This window comes from Crocodylus porosus, unplaced genomic scaffold, assembly GCF_001723895.1.
Source record: "Crocodylus porosus isolate Cpor-Errol unplaced genomic scaffold, CroPor_comp1, whole genome shotgun sequence".
Lineage (NCBI taxonomy): Eukaryota > Metazoa > Chordata > Crocodylia > Crocodylidae > Crocodylus > Crocodylus porosus.
Genome location: NW_017728948.1, coordinates 19,161,873 through 19,174,013, shown reverse-complemented (window position 1 = coordinate 19,174,013; position 12,141 = coordinate 19,161,873).

The window sequence follows — 12,141 nt, the reverse complement described above, 5'->3', positions numbered from 1 at the left end:
TCACTGTTCCCCTGAGCACTGCCAGGAGTGACCAGGAATAATGGTCACAAGCTGGCAGAGGGTAGATTTAGGCTAGATATCAGGAAGCGCTAGTTCACAGGGTGGTTAGGATCTGGAACCAACTTCCAAGAGAAGTGGTGCAGGCTCCTACCCTGGGGGGTTTTTAAAGGAGGTTAGATGAACACTTTGCTGGGGTCGTTTGACCCCAGTACTCTTTTCTGCCATGGCAGGGGGTTGGACTATCTACTCAGGTCCCTTCTGACCCTAGAAACTATGAAATTATGAAATGCATTGAGGGAGATTTAGGTTAGATAGTAGAAGAAATATAACTGGACGGATAGTCAAGAACTGGAACAATTCACTTAGGAAGATTGCATAGTCTTCCTCACTGGAAATTTTTAAGAACAGGTTAAATAAATGTCTGTACATCAGTCACATGGCCTGTTCCACCTTCACTACTTTCAACTATTCTTTTCCCTCACTCCTGAGCCTTCAAGGATCTCTTCAAAAGATTTCATAGACTTTTCTCTTTTAGTTCCCTTGCAAGATCTTTAACGTCTTCTCTACTCTGATAGTTTCAAGTCATGCTGAGTCATTTGTCCCAGTATGTGTGCCAGTATAAGTGGAAGTTTGTCATAGAAACTGCATAATCCCATCCAGTCTTGATCTTCCATTTCAGAATTTTGCCCCATGGAATGTTGTAAGCTCATGAGTTTGTAGCATAACTCTAGTATGGGGGATCAGCCTGGTTTGCCGCCATGGGTCAAAGCTTGTGACCTGGTCCCTCCTATGGGCCACAGATATCTATCTCCTGGAGTGTACTGGCCACCTGTGCTATTATCCAGTGTAACCCCCAGTTTACAAGATTCTTCCATCCTACATGCAGGACTTTGCACTAGTCCTTATTAAACCTTATGCGATTTCTTTTGCTCTAATCTTCCAATTTGTCAAGGTCTCTCTGAATCTTAGCCCTACCTTAAACTGTTTCTACTACTTCCCCTTGTTCTCAACAAGTATTTGTGAACTTGTTGAGGGTGTACTCCATCCTGTCTTTCAGGTCACTGATGAAGATATTGAACAAAAAAATTGGCCCCAAAATCGACCCCTGGGGCACTCTACTCGATACTGGCTGCCAATTAGACATTGAGCCACTGACTACTACTCTCTGAACCCAACAAGCCAGCCAGTTTTCTATCCATCTTTTACAGATCATTCATCCAACCCATACTTCCTTAGCCTGTTTGTGAGAATGCTGTGGGAGACCATATCAAAAGCCTTGCTCAAGTCAAGGTATATCGTATCCACTTGCCTCCCCACATCCCCAGAGCTAGTCGTATCATTATGGAAGGCGATCGGGATGGACAGGCATGACTTACCCCTTGTGAATCTATGCTGATTGTTCCACCACTTAACACTGCTTAACATTAAGATTTGGCATGGACTAAATGTATCATGTAATTTCACCCTTGGAGGGTGGAATCCCATGACTTGGGGTTTGGATACTTTTGATCTAGATCTCTAGTTGACCTTTCCTTACCAGCCAGGTTAGAACAATGGACCCAATGGGATTTGGCATTTGGCTTGGGTGGTAAATAATTTTCTTCTTCTATAGGAAGCTTCAAAAGCAATCTTCCCTTTTCAAACAAGGATGCAAACTCCCAAATTTTCACAAGCCAAACACGTGGAACTTTTACAAACTTTCACAAAGTTTAAATTGAGGCATAGAAATTTTTAATAAAGACATTTAATTTTAATGTTGACCATTTTCTTATTTACATACCTAAATGGAGTAGGTTTGACCTGTAAAATATATTTTTTAATTTAAAAAAATCAGAAAGTTTCTACAGCTTTTAAAATATTTTCCTTTGCTTTTTTTTTTAAATGGGAAATTCATCAAAACTAACCCTTTGTCATAAATAATTTAAATTCAAACTAATCACCATTTGTGGACAAAAAAGAAAAAGAAAAATTCCCTGACCTGTAAAGTCTTTTTCCTCTGGGTGCTTGTGAATAGCAAACTGATTAATGTGACTCATGTGCTTTATTAGCAAAGGTACATGATGAGGACAGAGAGAAAAGATGAAAACAATAAATGGCCTGTATGTCAGAGCCTTATCTATAACTCTGCTTGCCAGTGTCAGGTAAGTTCTATTTCCTGTGCTGGAAGTGATGCCCAACCTTCTTCAGACAACTCTGTTTCTTTGTCAAAAAGTTCTCTCCAACTACTGATGTACTCTACCACTTCCCTCTCAGGTAGGATCTTTAGGGTTGTAGTGTTCCCTTTAGGCCTAGAAAGACTATATCTATCAGCTGGACAGATATTCCTCAATTTACAGCTTCCCCACTGTTTTCTTGGAATGTTCCATAATGTTGCCTATCCTTCCTATTGTTTTATGTCCTGTTGGTTTCCTCCTTATAGCCTACTTCAGTTTCTTCAGTCAACAGAAACGATCATCCAAATGACCTGAGGCATACATCATATTTATATATAAAGAAAGCACAGCTATTTCTCTCATTCACTACCGAAATGTAGTTTTGTTCAAAGATGGAATCTATCTATCTATTCATAGATTCACAGATTGTAAGGCCAGAAGGGACCTTGGAAGATCATTGGCTCCAGCCCTCTGCACCAAGCAGGAAAGATAACTGGGGGTCAGGTGACCCCAGCAAAGTGATTGTCTAGTCTCCTCTTGAAGATTTCCAGGGTAGGCGATTGCACCACCTCTGGAGGGAGCTTATTGCACAGTCTGGACACCCTGACTATGAAGAAGTTTTTTCTAATGTTGAGCCTGAATTGGTCTTCCAGGAGTTTGTGGCCATTACTCCTGGTTTTCCCCTCAGGTGCCCTGGTGAACAGTTGCTCACCAAGCCTTTGATGTACTCCCTTAGTGTAATGGTAAACTGGTACCAGGTCCCCTCTAACCTTCTTTTCCTCAGACTGAATAGTCCCAGATCCCTCAGCCTTTCCTTGTATGGCTTGCCTTTTAAGACTCTGATCATATGCGTGGCTCTTCTTTGGATTCTCTCAAGCTTGTCCACACCCTTGTTAAAGTGCAGTGCCCAGAACTGGATGCAGTACTCCAGCTGCAGTCTCACCAGTGCTGAGTAGAGCAGAAGAATCACTTTCTTGGTTTTGCTGGAGATGTGTTTGATGCATTCCATAGTATTATTTGTCCTACTGGCTACAGCATCACACTGCTGACTCATGTTCATACTGTGGTCTATTATTACTCCCAGGTTTCTTTCATTTGGGGTGCTAGTCTGTTTGGTGTCATCAAGCATGTAGGTGTGTTGGGGGTTGCTCATCCCAAAGTGGAGCAGTTTACATTTCTCAACATTGAACTTCATCAGATTCTGATTTGCCCAACTTGCTAGCCTGTCTAGGCCTGTCTGTATTTTTAGCCTGTCTCCAAGCATGACCATGCTCCCCCATAACGTAGTGTCAGCCATGAACTTGACCAGTGAGCTCTTCACCCCGACATCAACATCTTCATTAATGATTTGGAAAAGTACTGGACTGAGCACTGACCCCTGCAGGACACTGCTGCCCCTTCTTGCCAGAATAACACAGATCCATTTATTACAACTCTCTGGAACCTATCCTGCAGTCAGTTTTGCACCCACCTGACTGTCTCAGAGTTAAACCCACAATCCTCCAATTTTCTAACAAGGACATTCTGGGATGCTACATCAAAGGCCTTTTAGAAGCCAAGGAATATGATGTCAACCTGCTGCCTCATGTCCAGATGGCAAGTTATCTAGCTAGCTATCTTCTGAGAAAAAGATAGATATTTTGGTCTGTAAATCATGGTGTGATATATACAGCATGAGATGAGAATGTATCAAAATTTGTTGGGTATTTTTTTTAGATTTGAGCGTGTTCATAGCTACCAGGTCTAAGCCAGCATCTACTCCTTAAAAGGTGGATCTACACGAGATGTGTTAATGCACATTAGTCTAATTTACTGCTCAGTCCCCTCACCCCTCCACTTTGGTCCCCAAAACCAGAGACACTGTAACTACTTTTCACATTTTAAGCAGGTTTTTTAATTGTTGGTGTGTGTGGAGGGTGGTGGAGGGGCTCTGTTGGTTGAGGGGGGAGAGGCGGGTGGGGGTGGGTATTTTTAAGGAAATACAGCTTTTTTCTTTCAACCATTTGTGTTTCCTGAGTGTGGTGCTGGGTGTGGGCAGGGGGTATGTGGATGGTGGGCTGGCAGTCTGGAGTGGGGACTGCAGGAGGAGGGGGTCAGCAGCCAAGTCCTCCTGAACTTGGTGTCCTGGCCTCTGCTGGTGAGTGTGTGGCTGTGGTGGGGCCTGGTGGGAATGGGTGCTGCTGGGGCCAGCACCATGGCCAGCAGGAGCACAGGGTGCTGGTCATCACTGGTTTCAATATGGCTGCCAAGTGCCCAGAGCTCCCCTGGGTAGCCACAGGTCCACATGGCAGGGCTGGAGAGACCTGGTGCTAGATTGAGTGCAAAGTCTCTGCATGTGTAGACACCTGCCAAAAATCACCTATTGCGCATTAGCTTAATGTACAGTAAATATAGTTGTACTTAAATGCACATGTAGACATGCCCAAAGTCTTGCACATAGTAGAACTATTAAATGCTGCAGTAGTCATTGACTCTCTGCCATGTGATTTAGTAGTGTGTGGGATGCCAAATTCTATTACATCTCTCTGTGCTACCATTAAACTTTGCAAGTTAGACTCTCGCTTGATTTTGCTAATTCCAACTGAACCTAAAAGCTCCCTTTAAGAGACTTCCAAAATTCTCAGCCAATGGCTGGACCTATGAGGAAAGCATATCTGAAACAACACCAATATCAATTCAGGAATGTATAACATACTGCCTGATTAAATCTAGAGGGAAAGAAGAGTTATTAAAACACTCAGACAAAAAACAATAATTACATAAGTTTACAAAAACATAAGGAAAGCCATCCAGCCTGATTTAAAACAAAATCTTATGTGGAATAACAAATAAACTTAGGCTCCCAGAGGAAGAGAAACAATTCAGGAACACTCCCTCAACTTTCCCCAAGAGCTGTACTACATAACTGGCTTTTGTAGTCTATTCTAAAGGTCACCAAGTTTAGGTTGTTTTAGAGCATTTTCTAGAAAGCTTCCATGAAATATCCTCCCAACAGCTTCACTAGAAGAGGGATCCAGGTCAGCTTCTTTTATTTACCCAAGCTATGGTGGAAGTATGTCACCATAAGTGAGGTAATCTTATGTCAATCATAAGAGAGGTAGGGATGTCCCAAGCTTTAAAGGTGATAATCAACATCTCTTTGTGGGTATAGCACACCACATGCACAAATGTGCCCATTTAAGCCTGCTGTGTGAGTGTGTGTGAGAGTGTGTGTGTGTGTGTGTATATCTCAACCAGAGATCCAGTATATACAGCACACAGTAGACACAGTGATTAGGTGGACTCTTGAGGTACACACATTTGTATTCCCCATTTATACAAATTCCAGATGAGGCCCATTTCTAAAGCTTTTTGTGTGCTTACACCCTCTTTGCTTGCCAACAATGACTGCATTTCCCAATTTGCTCATATCCCACTCACCTGTGTATGGAGTGGGGTTTGAAATTAATTATGTTTTGCCAATATAGTTCTGGGAAGAAGGATTACTAGCTGATAAATCCAGCAGAGCCAGAAGGTGGAGCCTACAAGCAGTAAATATTCTCTGTGTGTCTTGCTGTGAGAGACCTGCTTTTTCAGCTTAGTCAGAGCAGTGGACCTCATGAAAATAACGCCATGATTATAGAACACTATTATTTTTTGAATAACTATGGTACCTAGGAGTCCCAGTCATGAGTCAGTATTCTACTCTTGTACAAAAAAAATGTTCTCTGCCCAAAGAGCTTACAAGGTTAAGCCTAAGAGAAGGAGGAACACATGGCCTGTGGCACCCATTAGGTTTTCAGCTAAGCATTTTAAATGAGTATTTCACATTGTGAAGTATGCATCTTCACATGCAATTGTGACTCGCAGTGACTTGCATATGTTATCAATAACCTATAACATGAATAGGCACATATTCATCTCCTCGTGTGATCCAATCATAATCTTCATGACTCATGTTTGACAGATGTCTTTGGGCCTTGTAGGGCTTCTTTACATGGTGTCTAAGGTAAAGATGGGTTAGGTCACTAGCTCCACTCCTTTTGAGGCAAGAAAGGCCTCAGCAGAATAGTATGGTGCTTTCTCATAGCTCTTCTTTGTAGGTGTTCTTCTGAGGTTCAGTTTATCCTGGTGGCTGCATGAAATATTCAGGCTGGGCATGTCTACATGTTCGCTAATGTGCAGGGGTTACTGCACATTTAATTTAGTACTTGGACCATGTCCCATACTTCAGAACAAGAGACATGCTCAGGTAGGATGGGCTTTACCTCTCCCCCAAAAGTAAGCATGTGTTCTCTTTCAGGTTGGCTGATCTCCTCCGGCAGGCTTTAAACTAGGCTTATTGGGGGAAGGGGAGGATGAGGATGGAGGGAGCCACAGAACACCGAACCAAGAGACACCCACAAGAACAGCCCAGCCAAGTCAGACAACGAGCACAAGAAGTATCCAGGTAGGAGATAGGGGTCCAGATAGTCCTGGGATTAGGGGGGCAGTGCATACACCCTCAGGAGGCCTTAAATGTCTTTACACTAATGCTTGTAGTATGGGGAACAAGCAGAAGAAACTTGCCCTCCTGCTAGCTAACACAAACCCAGACACAGTGGGGCTCACTGAAACTTGGTGGGATCCAGTGCATGACTTGGTGGTAAACATCAAGGGCTATAGGCTGTACAGGTAGGATAGAATGGGGAGGAAAGGTGGAGGTATGGTGCTCTACGTCAAAGAGGAATACACATCCTCAGCAAACAGCACTGTGTCAGAGGAGGAGCAGACTGAAATGCTCTGGGTCAGAATACAAGGGTGTTGTGGGGAAAGGACTTAATGGTGGGGGTCTACTACAGACCACCCAAGGGATGTGGTCATCATGGGCGACCTAAACTATCCAGACATTTGCTGGGAAGAGCAGTCAGCTGAGTCTGACTACTCATGTAGGTTCCTAGTTGAGTTACAGGACCTCCATCTAACCCAAGAGGTGCACAGTCCCACCAGGGGAAATGCCTTGTTGGACCTGGTCCTGGCCACAGATGACAACCTGGTGAGGGGACTGTGGGTGCTTGACCACCTGGGCGATAGCGATCATCCAGCGCAGGGTGTCAAAGGCCTGCAGCAAGGCAGCATCCCTGGACTTTAGGAGAGTGGATTTCAATGAGGTAAGCAGACTAGTCAGGGAGGCACTGAGGTCCTAAAAGGAAGGGGAGTTAAGAGTCCAAGAAGAGTGGTCGTTCTTTAAGGAGACGATCCTCCAAGCCCAAAGGGTGACAATCCCAGCATGAATCAAAGGGGGCAAGAGGGCTCAAAAGCCCCCAGGGCTCACCAAAAGCAACCAGGAACATCTCAATGCTAAGGGAGGCATACACCCAATAGAAGGGAGGGGCCATCACCAGGAAGGATTATATACCCCCATTGCTTGAGATTGTAGGGGGGCTGTTAGGAAGGCTAAGGCAGAGATGGAACTGGGACTAGCAACCAGGAGCAAAGATAACAAGAAGTCCTTTTTTAAATACACAGGGGATAAAAAGAAGGTACTGGGTAATGTGGGGCCCCTGCAGGACATGCTTGGCAATCTGGTGGTCGCAGACTAGAAAGCTAACCTCTTTAACAAATTCTTTGCCTCCATTTTTCTGAGCAGGGACTGGGTTATCCCCCCACCAGGATCCCGGATGGACCCAGGGGAGGTGTAGCCAGGCCCAGGGTGAGTGACGACCTAGTGGAACTTCTGGTGGAACTAGACGTGTTCAAATCAGCAGGTCCTGACAATCTCCACCCCAGAGTGCTGACGGAACTGGCAGAGGTCATTGCAGGACCCCTGGCGCAGCTTTACGAGCACTTGTGCTGCTCTGGCAAGGTGCCAGAGGACTGGAAAAGGACCAACGTGGTCCCCATTTTCAAAAAAGGGAGGAAGGAGGACCCAGGAAACTATAGGCCCGTTAGTCTTACCTTGGTCCTGGGAAAGCTCTTTGAGAAAATTATCCCATCTGTGAGGGACAGCAGGGGAGATTATGCTTAGGGGCAATCAACATGGGTTCTCATTAGAGGCAGGTCCTGTCAGACCAACCTGGTGGTCTTCTACAACCAGGTCACAAAATCCTTGGACACAGGTGTCACGGTAGACAATCTTTCTGGACTTTAGGAAGGCCTTCGATACAGTCTCTCATCTCATTCTCATTAAAACATTGGGCAACTGTGGTGTCACAGGTAGATGGGTTGCAAATTGGTGGGAGGGCTGCATCCAGAAAGTTGTGGTGGACGGCGTCATTTTCAACCTGGAGGGATGTGGGCAGTGGGGTTCCCCAGTGCTCGGTCCTCAGGCCCGCACTGTTCAACATCTTCATCAGTGACTTGGACGAGGGGGTGAAAAGCACCTTGTTCAAATTCGCAGATGACACTAAGATGTGGGGAGAGGTGGGCATGCTAGAAGGGAGGCACAGGCTACAACTAGATCTGGAAAGGTTACTGGGGTGGGCGGATGAGAATAGGATGGGATTCAATACTGACAAGTGCAGGGTACTGCATCTGGAGAGAAAGAACCAGCAGCATACCGACAGGCTGGAGAACTCCCTTTTCATCAGCACAGAGGTAGAAAAGGATCTTGGAGTCATTACTGATTCCAAGATGAACATGAGCCAGCAGTGTGAGGACGTGGTCAGCAAGGCTAACCGCACCTTGTCATGCATCCACAGATGCATCATGAGCAGGTCCAAGGAGGTGATTCTCCCCCTCTATGCAACACTGGTCAGGCTGCAGTTGGAGTACTGCATCCAGTTTTGGGCGCTGCACTTCAGAAGGGATGTGGCCAGTGCATTGAAAGGGTCCAGAGAAGGCCACGCACATGGTCAGGGGAAGCAGGGCAGGTCCTATGAGGAGAGGCTACGGGACCTGAACCTGTTCAGCCTCCACAAGAGAAGGCCGAGAGTGGATCTGGTGGCTGTCTATAAACTGGCCAAGGGGGACCAGCAGGCAATGGGAGAGTCCCTGCTCCCTCGAGCACTACCGGGAGTAACAAGAAATAACGGCCATAAGCTGGCAGAGAGTAGATTCAGGCTAGACATCAGGAGGCGCTACTTCACGGTCAGGGCGGCTAGGGTCTGGAAACAACTTCCAAGGGAAGTGGTGCTTGCTCCTACCCTGGGGGTCTTCAAAAGGTAGCTAATCACCTAGCCGGGGTCATTTGACCCCAGCATTCATTCCTGCCCATGGTCAGGGGACTTGATGATCTGCTCAGGTCCCTTCTGACCCTACCAACTATGAAACTATGAAACTACTTGTTATGGATGTCAATTAACGTGTCAACTGGATTTTACATCAATTTTTTTTAACAGGCATTAATCACTCCTGGTACTGCTCTCCCTTCACAGCTCTGCTTCCCTGTGTGCTGGCAGAAAAGTGGCTCCTCTCCCCCACCCCAGACACACAAGCCAGGCAGGGTCCTTGCAGCAGACTGTAGGTCAGTGTATGGGGAGGGTGGGTAGGGGTTGGAGGGTCATATCTTGGAGACTCTTTAAGGTTTGTGTACATGTGTGTAGTTCCAAAAATATTTATAATAAATTGGGATTCTATTATTGTTTACCTGTGTGATTAAAATTGCGAGTAATCACAACTATTTTTTAAAATCTCACAATTACGATTAATTTTTTAATCCCTAGTACTTGTATAATCAAGTACTAAATAAATGCTCAGTAACCTGAATTACTGTGCAGTAGCACTAGTGCATGCCTTTTTAGTAACACTACTGTGCAGTAGCCTAATAATACTGTGCAGTAGTTTAATGGCACTGTTTGTGCTGTGACAAGTTATTCCATGGTATTATTAGGCTACTGGGCATTTAGTGTCTCATGTAGATGTACCCACTAAACAATACCTGTTCTTCAAGTCCCCTAACCTAAAGAGCTGGAGAAGGAAAGCACTTTTCCTCCTATCACTAGTTCCAACTGAGGGCTTCTGAAAGGGGCAGACACAGTAGGCCTCTTCAAGGCCTTTCCTGCCTAGTGTCTCTTTCTTTGTCCAGATAGCACTCCTCAAGTTAAGGGGACCATCCTGCCATAGGGGTGTTGCTATACTATATATTTAGAAAGGTACAAACCTGGACCTTAAATGGACAAGTCATTCAGAACCAAATCTAGCAAAGTGGACAAAGCCAAAGCCCAAAAGCCATGCTCACACAGACTTCTGGGACTGCAGACAGATGTTGCCCCATGCTGTTATAAAACTTCTCATGGCAGTACAAAACCTAAGCAAACAGACATCCAGACACAATTGCCCCAAACTGTAGTAATTCATAGTAGTAGAGTAACCCAGGCGGTACTCCAAGATGTACCCCCCTCTCCAATTGAAGGGATCAGAGCAGGTGCATGAGTGCTGTGGGAGGCTTAGGGACCCTCCCTTCCCCTATAGAGCAGAACCAGATCACAAATGGGGACTTAACCATATTCCTTTTAATAAGGAAAACATAACACGTATAAACCAGGGAGTATAGGGAACACTACAATGCCCCGAAGGGGTGGGATTCAATAAAGGTTAGGCATTTACATTTGTAGACATATTCCTGCAGTTGGCAAAAAAACAGTTTAAAAAAGTATAAAACACAAACAGCAGAACAAACAATACTGGTTGGCAAAATATAAAATACACAAAATACAAAATGTCAAATAACAAGCAATATAGGGTATAGGTACGTGGAGCAGGCAGGGGGAAAGGGAAAACACAATGACCCCTTTCCACTGCAACCAGAAATCCTTCATATCACTTCACTCACCCCTACTTGGGTCACCCAGGACTTGAACTCATCACTCCCACACAACAAACCGAAACACTATCACACAGCCACCAGTGCTAGTACCAGTTTGAACTGCTAGGGATTTTGACCTTCCAGGAGCCCTGCCTCATGTCAAGCTTTCCTGCCCCTTCCTGGAAGCAGAGCTGGGACCCCCTCAGGTCACACTGCTCAGCTTCTTGCTGGAGCTGGGGAGCCTCTCCAGCTGGCTGCAGCCTCTTGTACAGGATCCCAAAGCTCAGCAGGGAGCCTCTCCTGTCACCCGCACGCCACGCTGTTGAGGGTCCAACTGCTGCCTGCAGGTCCCACTCCTGGATCTTCTGGGGCACTGCTCCCGCCCTGCTGGCCCTGCTCTTGCCAGCTCTTTGAAACTCCTTCCTCATGGTCCCTCGCTGGTCTCCCGAGTCAGCTGTGTTGCCCTTTTATTTCCCCTCTGGGTGACCTGAGGGGCCAATCAGGGGACATGGAGGGTAAGTCTCTGGGGTCTGATTGGTGGGGAAGGGGAATCCCAAGCCCTCAAATCATTTCTTACCCTTTCAAAACCCCTGGGCAAAATCATTACCAGATAGCCCATCACAGTAGGTTGTACTGTCTTTTTTTAAGTGAATATCTATTTGCTTATGGTGCAAGAGTACAGGCAGCCCTGGACTGCCTGCACCCTATAGCTGCCCCAGGCACTTGGGGCTCAGGAGCCTGCTTGTGAGGAACAGCAGCCCTGGGTACCCCAACCCAGGGTGCATAACTGCAGGCCCGGGGCAGGGTTTCCCCATTCCACACTTGCAGACACAGACCCTGGGAATTCCTCTGCAGACATGGAGTGGGGAAGCCCAGTTCTCTGCCTTGCACCTGCAGAGGAAAGCCCAGGGCAAGCACAGAAGGGCCCTATGGCTAACCTGCAGGGAGATTCCCAGGCACCTATCTACCAGCAGGTGAAATCCCCTGCTTGCAGATGCAGTTGGTAGTAGGTTGAAATGCACACTTGGCAACCACCACAGTGAGATCCTTGGGGTGTGCATTTCATGCTACCATGCCCTAGTCTGTAAGTGCAGAGGAGGGAATTCACATGGTGCACGTATCACTCTGCTGTGGCCTGACTCGAGTGACACCCAGGGCTGTTGTCTCACAGGATCGGGTGCGTGAAGCTCCAGGAGAAGCAGGGGCCTGACTGCAGGATAACAGCCCCATTCAGTCTCTGTAGGTGCCAGTAAAGTGCATCAGCCATGCCAAGACATCCTAGCA